This window comes from Cervus elaphus, chromosome 18 (genome assembly GCF_910594005.1).
Source record: "Cervus elaphus chromosome 18, mCerEla1.1, whole genome shotgun sequence".
Taxonomy (NCBI): Eukaryota; Metazoa; Chordata; class Mammalia; order Artiodactyla; family Cervidae; genus Cervus; species Cervus elaphus.
This window is the reverse complement of record NC_057832.1, coordinates 99,251,524-99,262,898: the sequence shown is the minus strand read 5'-3', so window position 1 is coordinate 99,262,898 and position 11,375 is coordinate 99,251,524. Positions and strand designations below refer to the sequence as shown.

The following is an 11,375-nucleotide window of genomic DNA, read 5'->3' as shown; positions in this document are numbered from 1 at the left end:
TGGAATGAGGAAATGATCCTGGATAGAAACTCAAATCCATAGGAAGAAATAAAGAGAAACAAGAAGAGCAAAACAGAAGGTTAATAGAACAGCTCTGTAATATATACTTGCTCTCCTTCTCTAAGCCTCTTTAAGTAATAATTATAGCAATATATTCCTGGGTTTATAATAAACATAGGTATAATATATAAGACAATAAAAGCACACAAAAAAAGAGAGAATGGGGATGCAGTTATTTAGGAATGAAGTCTCTTTATTTCACTGGAACTATTTGAAATATAAACCTCTAGGTCTGCTGAGTCGGAATTTCAGAGGATGGCCAGGGCTTTCTCGGTCAGTATTGTGCCTTTGTGTGAACTCAAAGGCTCCCCTTCCTCTCATCAAACGTAACTTCATGCCAGCACTGCTGGCTTAGGCAGCAGAACATGAACTGGCTCAACCACCCACTCCCGCTTCTGCACAGAATGATCTGCAAACCACATAAGAGAGGTGACCCCAGGCCACCCCAAGCCCACATCTGTAATTTTAAAATTGTCCCTCTAATAATTCTCATGTACAACCAGGGCTGAGAAGTGCTGGGTTAGGGAAGCATTTGAAAAGAATCTGAGATATCAGGCAACAGATAAAATGTGAGCTGTGATTGTTGGAAAGAATTGGAGGGGGGCTCAGGTTTTTAATCCCAAAGACTGAGAGAATGGTAAGAAATAGAGCAGTTGGAAGGAAACACTTGATTTGGAGGGGATATGTTAATCGTGCTGAATTTGAAGTCACGGCAAGACATGAGGGATGTTTGGCTGACAATTAGAAGAAAGATGGTCCCAGAATTGAAAAACTGTCTATTTAGGGATCATTATATAGCATAACAATAATGAAAATAGTGTTTATAAGAGCCTGTTTTTATGTTGTTAGTCACTTGGTTGTATCCAACTCTTTGTGACCCCATGTATTGTTATGTAGCCTGCCAGACTCCTCGTCCATGGGATTTTTCAGGCAAGTATATGGAGTGGGTAGCCATTCCCTTCTCCAGGGGATCTTCCCGAACCAGGGATCAAAGCCGGGTCTCCTGCACTGCAGGCAGATTCTTTACTTTCTGAGCCACCAGGGAAGCCCATAAAGAGCATACACAGTGCTTTTCCTGTGCTGGTCAGTGTATACAAATATCAGTAGTAGTGAGCAAAAAGGTGGTGACACAGACAGTCACTGTCCCCATGAGGTGTTATTTACTCCTCAGGTGTGTGGCCAGCAGTCTGGGAGGGGGTCAGATGAGAGCAGGGAGCAGGAAGTGAGGGGGGACTGGGAGACTGGTCTTGTTACTGTAAATTAAATGTAAATTACATGTAAATTACAGATCGCAAAGCCGTAAGCAGTGCTAACAAGCAGCAGGTAGCTAAGAAGTGGCTGCCACCTGAGGTTTCAGGGCATGACCCAAGTATCTTAAAACAGACAAGTCTGGGTGTGATGGAATTTGGACCCTGTGGACTGGCCCTGTTTGATAAGGTGACTCAATACCTCTGTGTGTGTGTGTGTGTGTGAGAGAGAGAGAGAGAGACTCACTCAGTTGTATCCAACTCTTTGTGACCCCATGGACCCTAGCCCGCCAAACTCCTCTGTCCATGGAATTCTCCAGGCAAAAATACTGGAATGGATAGCCACTCCCTTTTCCAGGGGATCTTTCCCACCCAGGGATCAAACCTGGGTCTCCTGCATTGCAGGCCAACTCTTTACTGTCTGAACCACCAGGGAAGCCCAACTCAATACTTAGAAACTTGTGTCAATGACACTGTTTCTGTGGTCATGGGCACACAATTACAGTCATCCACCCACTCTGTCCACAGAGCTCTGCGCTGTGGACAGGCCCCAGCCAAATTCCGGGCTTGCCCAGACTGGAGAACAGGTGTAGGTGGTTAGCCAACTTGCCTTTTTTGGCCTTACCTTCAGGACCACCATTCCTGTAAGGCCACCTCCTTCAGCATCCAAGCTGGTTTATAGCATCATTATGTTCAGCCCCTCCTGGAAATTTGCACACAGGTCAAATTCAGACCTGTGGAAAAGACCCTGTTGCTGGGAAAGATTGAGGACAGGAGGAGAACAGAGCAACAGAGGATGAGATGGTTGGATGGCATCAGTGACTCAAGGGACATGAATTTGAGCAAACTCTGGGAGATAGTGAAGGACAGGGAAGCCTGGCATGCTGAAGTCCATTGGGTCTCAAAGAGTCGAACGAAACTGAGCGACTGAGCAACAACAAGAAATCCAGGGCTGGGAAGGTCCCCTGGAGAAGGAAATGGCAACCCACTCCAGTATTCTTACCTGGAGAATCCCATGGACAGAAGAGCCTGGTGAGCTACAGTCTATGGGGTCGCAGAGTCAGACACAATCTAGTGATTGAGCAAATCCAGAGCCAGGAAACAGGTTCCATGAAAGACAGGCTCATTAAGCTTTTCATTGGCTGTAGTGGTCATCAGCCAGTGCCTGCTAAGGTCTTTTTTATTCTAAATGATCCTGTGAAGAATCTGTACAGGGTCCTTCTGGCTGCACGAGGGGCACAGGCCACTTCAGAGCTTCTCAGTAAGTTAGGAAAACAGAAATCACCCTGATTATCCTTGGGGCCTGGAGAGTCAAAAATTACACAGCTGCAACAGGATGCCATGAAACTGCGTGGTCTTCGGTGTAGTTGGGAAGGTGAAGGGAAAACACTGTGGACCTGCCCAGCACTGGAGGAGGGTGGCGATGGTGCTTATGGGCTCCCAGCTGTGGGCTCCACTGGTTGTGCAAGCTGGAATTCACCTCTGGGAGGGGAAACTTTCTTTGCAATTCTGAGTTAGCCAAGTGGAGCGAATGCCATGTGCCCGGGAGCTTTTTCTTCTTGCCTGACTGGTAATCTCAGAGTTTGCAAGTTAGCTACTGAGTAACCAGTAGAGAGGCAGTTGATGTGACCCTAAGGTCTTTCACGGAATCAGCAGTTTAAAGAACTGAAGCCAGACTGTGAATCCAAGGTCAAAATCCTGAGCTAGACTATAGAGCTACAGGGCAGAGAGAAACCAGTCCCAGGAATGTGATGCAGGAGGCAGGTAAATGGAGCAGGGGAGAAGTGAATTTGTGTGGGATTTAAACCCGGCTTTGGATTGTCTTGGTGCAGTGGGAACAGAGCCATTAAGAACCCGATTAGACTGGATGTGCTGAGTTTTGTGCTTTTAGAGCAACTATGAACGTGAAGCAGACTGTGAGCTGGTAAGCATTACTCCATTACTCCTCATTGCCTGCTTGTTACCCAGGAAGTATGTTACTAATTGTACAACCTTTGCAAAATCTCCTGAATGGCCTTCCTTCTCCTTCCCACTCCTATGGGCAGAGTTTGTGGGTGTCTTGCTCAGCACTTCAAGTACGTCTCTTGTTGCATGTATCTCTCTTCTGAGAGAATTTCCCAGGTGGCTCGGTGGTAAAGAATCCGCCTGCCAGTGCAGGAGATGCAGGTTCGATCCCTGGGTGGGGAAGATCCCCTGGAGAAGGAAATGGCAACCCACTCCAATTTTCTTGCCTGGAGCATTCCATGGACAGAGGAGCCTGGCAGATTACAGTCCATGGGGTTGCAAAGAGATGGACATGACTAAAACAACAAAAACAACACTTTTCTGAGAGAATTTGCATAGGCCTTTCTCCGCCCAAGACTGTGGCTTACTGAAGGTAAAGCCATTAGATGTGCTTGACTTGGCATTGGGTGCACAGAAAGTAACAGATAAAATTCTTGAATGAAGGACTCAACCCATGACTGAAGGCACACAAGCATTCACTTGATCCTCCTCCCCCTTTTCAGTCTCATCTCTCATGGCATTTTTCCATTCCTCCCGAGCTTGAGCAAACAGGTTGAACTTCTTTCTACTTGAAGCTCCCAGTCAAGAATGCACTCTCTGTGGCGACATCATTGTGTTTACCCTGCAGCTGTTCCCTTAGCCTGGAATCCTTTCCTATCTTTGCTTTCGGACATGTGATTTCAACCTCACTTCTCCCTCTCCCAGATTGGACATTCCTTGAAGACAGGACTTATTTGTACTCCCAGCAGAGCCTGACCTTGGGCTTTGCACTCAGGAAAGGCTGAGGTGGCTTTTGCTCAGGGAAGGAATGAGTTACTTTGGCTTTCACTGAAGTGACCTTCTGGCCTCCATCAGACAGTTTCTCATTCCATCTTGGTTGACTGTCATTTATTGAAGAGGATTTTCTTAGGAGAGAGGAGAAGAGTAACTAACTGGGCAATGTGAAAATTCAGTGTTAAACAGGAGTTTGAGCAGGAGTAATTTGAGAATTGTTGGATTGATCAAGAATGGCCAGTTACTTCCTATTTCACTGTGACCATTTAATGAATAGCATGAGGCCACCTTGGACTTAACAACAGGAGAATCATTGGCTCCACCTTATTCCATGAGGGCCAAATGTGTGGGAGGAGGAGGGCAGTGAGGAGAGACAACCCCACTCTCTAACGCGCCCACTCCCTGCCCTAGCCTTGGGACAATGTCCATTGACACAAAACCATAAAGTGTTTAAGGTTCGGCTTTGTATTAATATATGCCTCTTTTCGCCACTGTCTAACTTTTTCCCAGTTTATGGACTATATGTTTCTGCTCTGTTCCTATCCTTCCAGGGTGGAGGAAAGGAAATCTGATCAATAACCAGGATTGGAAAATTCAAATGCTAGCAGAGGCCAAGGGAAACAAGACAAATCAACTGGGCAAGGACAGTGACCACGGCCTGATTGAAAGGGTGGCAGCTTCCCTGCTCAGAGATGTGGTCCAGGGCTGCCTGATTTTTGTGTTTTGCACAGTCACCTTGGTTATGAGCCTTGGCATCATCAGGAAAGATTTTCCAAGACTATAGAAAGGGCAAAAGAGATTATCTGGCATCCTGTCAGTGGACCACAGGGTGTGGTCTCTTGTGGACTCTTCAGGGATCATTTGATTCTTCTAGGAGTTTGTACCTTCGATGGATGTTGGGATGGGGAGATGATCCTGTAGTATCCAGGTGGGCCTAGGATAATCTCCAGGGTCTTTAAAAGTGAAAGAGGGAGGGCTTCCCTGGTGGTACAGTGGTTAAGAATCTGCCTTGCAATGCAGAGGACACGAGTTTGATCCCTGGTCCAGGAAGATACCACAAGGCGTGGCACAATTAAGCTCATGCACCACAGTTACTGATGTTTGCTTACCCTAGAGTCGGTGCTCTGCAGCAAGAGAAACCACTGCAATGAGAAGCCTGAGCACTGCTACTAGAGAGTAGCCCCTGCTCTCTACAAATATAGAGAGCCCATGTGCAGCAACAAAGACCCAGCACAACCAATAAATAAATAAATAGTGAAAGAGGGAGACAGGAGAGTCAAAGAAGATGTGACATTGCAGTCTGAGAACCCGGAGTGCTGCGGGATGAAAAAGACTCAACCCACCATTACTGCCTTGAAGATGAAGGAAGGGGACCAGGAGCCAAAGGGTGGGGGTGGCCTCTAGAAGGTGGAGAAAGCAAAGAAATGGACTCCCCACTAGAATCTTCAAAGAGAACACAGCTTTGCTGACACCTTGATTTTAACCAAGTGAAAACCATTTTGGACTTCTTCCCTCCAACTGTAAGATACTCCAATTAAACTGTAAGATAATCAATTTGTGTTGTTTTAAGCTACCAAGTTTTTAGTAATTTGTTATAGCAACAAGAGAAAACTAATAGCAGGTTTGGCTTTTGTTGTTGTTTGTTTGTTTTCATAACATATATCGACTCTATGAACCGTAGAGGTAGAAGTTAAATTGTAGAAAATTGAGAGAAATACAAATACTTCCTGTCCATAGTTATGCAGATTATTCTGTTCATAGAACTTGAAAAAACACATTGTCTAGAGTGTTAAATTCTCATTTGAATTTTAACATCCTATTGGTTTTTTCATTAATCATAAGTTCAATAAAACCTTTGATGTGTTAATTTTATATTTGCATAAGCTTATGTTATTAATTTTTAAATAATCTATTGTTGTTGTTGTTGTTTAATTGATAAGTCATATCAGACTCTTTTGTGACCCCAAGGGCTGTAGTCTGCCAGGTCCCTCTGTCCATGAGATTTCCCAGCAAGAATGCTGGAGCAGGTTGCCATTTCCTTCTCCAGGAGTCTTCCCAACCCAGGGACTGAACCCACGTTTCCTGCATTGGTATGTGGATTCTTTACCACTGAGTCACAAGAAAAGCCCAAACAATCTTTATGCCAGCATAATTTATATATTTATATTATGTTTGTATGCTGTACCCAGTGCCTTTGAATTTAAGTTCCAGTAATACTTTTGAATCCACTGTGATATCCCTCAGTAGTTTGATTTCTATTTTTCAAGCAGGCCAATTATCACCAATTTCAAAAAGGCATGTGTTAGCAAGGCCTGCAGTTGGGAATCTCAATGGGAAGGTGTTACTTTTACGAAGATTTTGGCCAGGATGAGGTAATTCATTTAGACTTGAGAAAGTGTCAACTAGTGTATTTTTTCATAGCTAAGGCTGTAAGGAGTATTTTCTACTGATGCAAGAAACATGTATTTTGATACTTCTTTTTGAAAGATATGCTAATATTTTCCACACCATCTACTGCTGAATGTATTTATCAACAGGACTGGAAAGATCAAAGGCACTACACAGGGACTTCCCTGGTGGTCCAGTGGCTAAGACTCCATGCTCCCAATGCAGGGGGCCCAGGTTTGATCTTTAATCAGGAACTAGAACCCACATGCTGCAAGTAAGAATTCTCATGCCACAGCTTAAAAAAGAGAAAAAAAAAAAAATCCCAAATGCTGCAACAAATATCGAAGATCTCTCCTGCCACAATTAAGACCCAGTACAGCCAAATAAATAAATTTTAAAACAAATTTTAAAAAGCACTATGTGCATGGGAATTCCCTGGTGGTCCAGTGGTCAGGACTCTGCCCTAAGATCCTAAAAGCCATGGAGCATAGCCAAAAAAAAATAAAACAAAGCACTACATGCAGAAAGAGAAAGCATTAAGTGACTCAGTCGTGTATGACTCTTTGCGACCCCATGGGCTGTAGCCTGCCAGGCTCCTCTGTCCATGGAATTCTCTAGGCAAGAATATTGGAGGGGGTTACCATTCCCTCCCTCAAGGGATCCTCCTGACCCAGGGGTCAAACCCAGGTCTCTCACATTGCAGGTAGATTCTTTACCACTAGGGAAGCCCCAAGAATATTGGAGAGGGTGTAACTGGTCAACTGTGCAAAGCGAGGTGGTTGGTGGACTGGAGGGCTGAGTGATGGGGTGTGAGGGATGGAGGCCGTCTCTATGCAGCCTGCCGCAAGTTCACAGGAGACATAGCAACTGTTGTCACTGCTGTGGCAGGCAGAGGCCAGCCCCATCGCTGGAGATAAGAGGCTCACAGATGTTATGTGACTTGCTCAGGGTCTTACAGAATGAATGGCTCTCCGCTGAACTCAGGTCTTCAGCAGTCTAAAGCCCAGCTTTTGGGTCGCATTCTATATTTCAGGCTGGGCCTGTGCGGTATAGAATATGTGGTGTACTGCTCTCAGTAGGAGCAGTACCGCTCCAAGGAGTTCGTGTTGTCACCATGATTGAGTGACGCCACTGCCATTTAGAGGGAATGGCTAGGCCTGCTACGTGATCCTGCAGTGACTGTGACAGTCCTGCAGAATGAAGACTTGTCCTGCTACTTGTCCAACTTCTGAATGTATCAATATTCATCCGGCTGTCCATAATTATCTGAGTCTAACACCTAACTCTCTTTTGCACTGAAGCAAAAAATATTTTTTACATGGTTTAAAAATACAGTGAATTTCTCAGGAATATGACAATTATGTGAGTTAAGGGTTGATTGTGTTTTGTTTTTTCAGAATTTTGTCTCAAGTTGTTCACCCATAAGGAAAATCATGTCAAGGACAGCAATATGTGAAATTAGAGTTGTCACTATAACCACTTGTGTTTATCTCTATTTGTGGCTGTTTGAATTTTTAGCTAATCTTCTTTAAGCATCTATTATTTCATTACATGTTCTAGTATAGTTTTACTCAAGCATTTCATTTGCAATTATACTATGATTAGATTATTATTTTTATTTGTAATGATATTAATAGCAATTGTTTACTATAAAACATTATTTTGCTGGCCGTCGGCCTCGGCCTCCGGCGATGAGTTCTGGCCTGGCCAGTCGGCAGCCGACATCCTTTCGGGGGCGGCGTCCCGCAGACGGTAAACGCGTGTCCGCGCCATCGGCGGGGCTGGGACCGGACCGGAGCACAGGGCCGGGAGGCGGGGCTCGGAGACAGGGTGCGGAGCAGTGGGGCCTCGGTCTGCCCTACACCCTTGGCGCTCTGGGCTGGGGACGCGAGCCAGGGTCGCCTGGCGACCGCGGCCTCCCGGAGTCCCTTGGAAGGACAGGCTAGGGTCCACGTTAGGGGGCAGGGAGGGGGCCCCAGTTAGTTGATACGGAGTGTTGCCTGGCGTTCAAGGAGCCCCAGAATCAAATGCTCGAATGGGTTGGCTCTTAAGAAAGCCCAGCCTTGTTTATCCGCAGGAGAATTTCCGCCCTATACAGATGCTGGTTGTTCTATAGATAAATCTCAGGAGTAAGAAACAAGCGTCTGTGCCCTACAGCTGTTACTGAGGGAGGGCCTGACCCAAAACAGACTGCTGGGTGCAGGGTGTACAGACGGTAGACTGGCAGTTTTGCGGAATTGGAGGCCCGGGCCAGGCATTCCAGCATGGTCACTTTTGCAAACGGAGGTGCAGAGAAGGGAGGGTGAGGCCATAGCAGAGGCAGGAGTCCCCTCTCTGGGTCTTGTGTAGGGGAGTCTCGCTGTGGATAAGGCAGCAGTTCTCTGGGTGCTCAAAGACCCCCAAGGTGCCAGGTCATTTTCCTAGAAACACTGGGATGCTGTCTGCCTTTTGCACACACTGGTGAGTTTACTGTGGGGGTTTCCAGAGACCGCCTGACCTGTGGTATCATAACACAGGGAATGGAGAAGCAGACAGGAGAGTACAGGTGTCACCTGACTGAAGAGAGACTTGCAGAAATTAAAAACACTGATACTCTTCTCACTGATGATTTTTGTCTTGAATATACTGGAAATTCATAAATAAGTTCTTGCTTTTTTCCTAATACAGGAATTATTGATAGATTTAACCCACATAAATAGCAGCCTTTGGGAGTCCTCAATAAAATAAAAAAAAAAAAACACATTATTTTTAGTTTCTCCTTTATACCACGGGAGTACCATACTGATTATCATTTGAAATTATCTGTAGATTTAATTTCGTCATGGTAAAGAGGGGCAGTAATACAAAGTATTTGTTATAACAGGTGGGGAGATTAAACTATTGTAGTAGAATGAGCACTTGGCCAGGAAACAGAAAAACCTTGGTCAAGGATCTTGATTCTACCACTTATTTTGAGCATGTCACAATCTCCCAGAAACTGCTTCCTCTTCTGTAAAACAAGCACAACCTTCTACTCTTCAGAGAGCTTGTACTAACCAAATGACATCATGTAAATACCACACAAAGGTAAGAACCATCTCTCAGTGTAGCCCATGAACAGTACATGCTTTGGGGGAATGAAATACTATTGAACAATGCTCTTATCACTCAGTACAAGGACATTTTGGCTTTAAATTGTTTGTCTAAAAGCATTGAATAGGCCACTTGATCAAAGAAGATATCCAAGTCAAATGGCTGATAAGCTTGTGAAAAGGTGCTCAACTTCATTAGTCATCAGGGAAATGTAAATTAAAGTTATAAGACAATACTATTACCCACCTACTAGGATGACTAAAATGAAAAACAACATACCAACGTTGGCAAGAACACGAAGCAGCAGGAGCTCTCAAACATTGCTGGTGGGAATGTAAATTAGCCCCTACAACACTTTGGAAATCTGTTTGGCAGCGTCAATGAAAGCAATCCCACAACCAGGCAATTCCACTTTTAGTTATAAAGCCAACAGAAATGTGAACTTTTATTTCCCAAAAGCTATGTGGAAGCTATGTAGAAGAATGTTCACAGAAGCATTCTTTTTTTTTTTAATTACAGTATAGTTGATTTATTATGTTGTGTTAATTTCTGGTAAATGGCAAAGTGATTCAGTTATACATATATACTTACAAGTTTATATGTGTGTGTGTGTTAACTCCACTCAGTCGTGTCTAATTCTTTGCGACCCCATGGAAAGTACCCTACCAGGCTCCTCTCTTCATGGGATTTCCCAGGCAAGAATACTGGAGTGGGTTGCCATTTCCTCCTCCAGGGGATCTTTCCATCCCAGGGATCAAACCTGCATCTCCTGTGGCTTCTGCATTGGTAGGCAGATTCTTTACACACACACACACACACACACACACACATATAGGAGTAGGAAATGGCAACCCACTTCAGTATTCTTGCCTGGAGAATTCCATGGTCAGAGGAGCCTGGCAGGCTACAGTCTATGGTTCGCAAAGAGTTGGACATAACTGAGCCATTTAGCACACATACATTTATGATTTGTGCATTTTTCTGTCTATTTTAATTTGACTAATTTTAAAGAGTGCTAAAATAAAAAAATAGTTGTGTACTTAGGCTTGTGCTGCTTTGGTCATATGATTTGTTTTATCTCCTTGTGGAAAAAAGTCCTGGAAGGTTCAAGGCTCCATGTGTGACCACACAGCAGAAAAAAGTTAATGGGCTCTTACAGGGGTCAAAGTCACCTACAAGGTCCTGCAATTCAAGAATAAGGGGAGGTCAGGTTCACCTTTATGCAAAATACAAGAAGAGCATTTACATAGGTTGTTAGTTTTCAGTTTTTCCTTCTCATTCTGGAATTAGGTGGGCGGATGATGTGAAAGGAAGTGAGAATGGATCACACAAGATGTTTGTGAAAACACCTTGTATACTGCAAAGCATTAGGAAAATAAGTTATTAATAGAGGGCAAGGAGAATCTGCCTGCAATTCAGGAGACGTGGGTTCGATCCCTGGGTCAGGAAGATCCCCTGGAGGAGGGCGTGGCAACCCACTCCAGTATTCTTGCCTGGAGAATCCCATGGACAGAGGAGCTGGCAGGGCAGACACCTGTGTCCATGGGGTCACAACGAGTCAGACACGACTGAGCGAGGACTGGTTTGGAGAGGCAGAAAGGAATGGTAAAGTAGAAAGAGAGGATGAGGAACACGGCGGCATCTTTATTTTCTTCCTTCTCTTACCTGCTCCCTCTGACCCAGGAGAACTTTGGGCCTTCTCGGGAGGTATCGCCCCTGGCGTTTGTTCCCCTCAACAGGCGGATTCCCGTTCTCCGCCGCAAGAGGGCGGTGTTGCTACACTGAGGTGGGGGTCCCAACTGGAGAATGGAGAGAATTTTTGCCCTGAGC

General features: G+C 44.9%; 1 long non-coding RNA gene across 1 annotated transcript; it reads left to right on the top strand.

Annotated features, from left to right (window-relative positions):
- Positions 1–2,990: 2,990 nt before the first annotated feature.
- LOC122674050 lies at positions 2,991–5,962 on the top strand. The gene is made up of 2 exons (XR_006334877.1): positions 2,991–3,231; positions 4,637–5,962. It is a non-coding gene; the product is annotated as an uncharacterized LOC122674050 (long non-coding RNA).
- The last annotated feature ends 5,413 nt before the right edge of the window (positions 5,963–11,375 follow it).